This window comes from Callorhinus ursinus, unplaced genomic scaffold (assembly GCF_003265705.2).
Source record: "Callorhinus ursinus isolate GAN/ISIS: 27379988/994484 unplaced genomic scaffold, GSC_fseal_2.0 scaffold2, whole genome shotgun sequence".
Taxonomy (NCBI): Eukaryota; Metazoa; Chordata; class Mammalia; order Carnivora; family Otariidae; genus Callorhinus; species Callorhinus ursinus.
In genome coordinates, this window is record NW_027397064.1 from 70,927,984 (window position 1) to 70,930,158 (window position 2,175).

The window sequence follows — 2,175 nt, forward strand, 5'->3', positions numbered from 1 at the left end:
ACAGAAAACTCAACCAATAGTGACAATCATTAGGACAGTTCTTCCTCAATTGAGAGCAATATGGAAGTAGGTGGTCCCCAGCTGGTCTGGAAGCCCATGGTGAAGTCAAGGGTCTAGGCTTTTCCCATCTTTCTTCTGGCCATCCTCAGCATGTCAATCAAGTCTCCCATTGTGGTCCTAGAGTGGCTGCTGGAACTCCAAGCATACAAGTCTCACACATCGGCTTTGAGCAATACCTATACAGGAAGGGAGTTGGAGTGGGTAAAAGACTTTCTTTTCACGCCTTTCTCTTATCTAAGAGGATAGTCTTTTCCCAAAGTTCTCAACAGAGCAGAACTTGGTGAAATGCCTCTGGACCAATTACAATTAAAGAGAAATGGGATTGTCATGATGGTTTAAACCAATCATATATAATTCATGCCCTGGGATTAGACATATTACTGCAAGAAAGAAGGTAGAAAGGCCAACGGGTGGGCAAACATCAGAGTCTGCCACAAAAATGCATAAACACACTCACGTTTACGTATGCCCACATAAGTATACACATGCACACTTGCAAATATTGGTAGAGTAATACTCATTTTATATATTACCCTCAATCTCAATGTTCTTTTAAAAAATCTTAATATATTTTGTAGATTTTTGTTTCTGTTTCAGTACATACTTAGCCATCTTTTTTTAAAAAAAAAATTACTGTGGACTATTCCATAGTATAAATGTGTCATTGTTTTGTTTTTTTTTAGATTTATTTATTTATTTATTTGAAAGAGAGAGAATGAGAGAGAGAGAGCACATGAGAGGGGGGAGGGTCAGAGGGAGAAGCAGACTCCCTGCTGAGCAGGGAGCCTGATGCGGGACTGGGTCCCAGGACTCCAGGATCATGACCTGAGCTGAAGGCAGTCGCTTAACCAACTGAGCCACCCAGGCGCCCCGAATGTGTCATTGTTTATGTAGTTGTTCCCTAACTGGTGGGCATTTATGTTACCATTCCCTTCTTAAATCTCCCCAACGAGGACACCACCTGTCCCTGGTCATGAAAACTGGATGAGCCAGGCAATTCAAGTTGGTACCAACTGTGATTCCTTTATTGGTTCAGTTCAATTCAAATGCAAGCACTCAAAAAACGTGGAATGAGTAATTACTATGTTGCAGGTATTGGACTTTGTGTTAACAAGGTATATAAAGATTAGTAAAATACAATCTCTGAAATCAAATAGCTTACAGTCTAACAGGAATGTGTATCTCTAAATAACTAAGTACTAAGATAGAAGCAATTACACCATGTGATGGGCATTCGGAAGAGGAGCATTTAGGCCAAACCGGGGATTTAGAGCAGACTTCCTGCAAAAAAAAAAAAAAAAAAAAAGACATCTGAGCTGAGTCTTGAAGGTGAGTCTGTATTAGTCAAATCAAGACAAGTGGAAAGGAATTCTAGACAGCATACAGGTTCCCTAAGCTCGGGGCTCCTCAGCTGTGACAGACTCCTGCATGTGCAACATCCACCTCTGTGTCCACTCCACAGGGCCTGAGAGACAAGAGAACTGACAGAGACATGAAGCTCCTGCTGTTTGCAATGCCAGAACTAACACGCTTCTTTATACCCGACCCAGGAGTTTCCTGGCTTCTGTGAGCCTTGGGGAAACTATGGCAGGCTAACGTCTTCATTTACAAATAGCACAAACTCTGATCCTTCACAACTGGTAACCAACGCACTCTCTAGAACACCACCATGTTTTATGATCATCTTGTTCTTTTCCTGCCCCAGCTCTGGAAGCAGCCGCTTCTTCAATGAGCCCTAGTTCCCAGAGTGGAAAATGGTATTTGAAAACCACATCTGAGGGCGCCTGGGTGGCTCAGTTGGTTAAGCGACTGCCTTCGGCTCAGGTCATGATCCTGGAGTCCCGGGATCGAGTCCCGCATCGGGCTCCCTGCTCGGTGGGGAGTCCCTTATCCCTCTGACCCTCCCCCCGCCATGTGCTTTCTCTCTCTCTCATTCTCTCTCTCTCAAATAAATAAATAAAATCTTTAAAAAATAAAAAATAAAAATAAAAACCACATCTGAGTGCTAAATGTGCTCCTTACTATTAGCATGTCACTGGTCCCAGTCCCTCTCAGTAGACACAGCTAGACACACACACACACACACACACACACACACACACACACACACACACA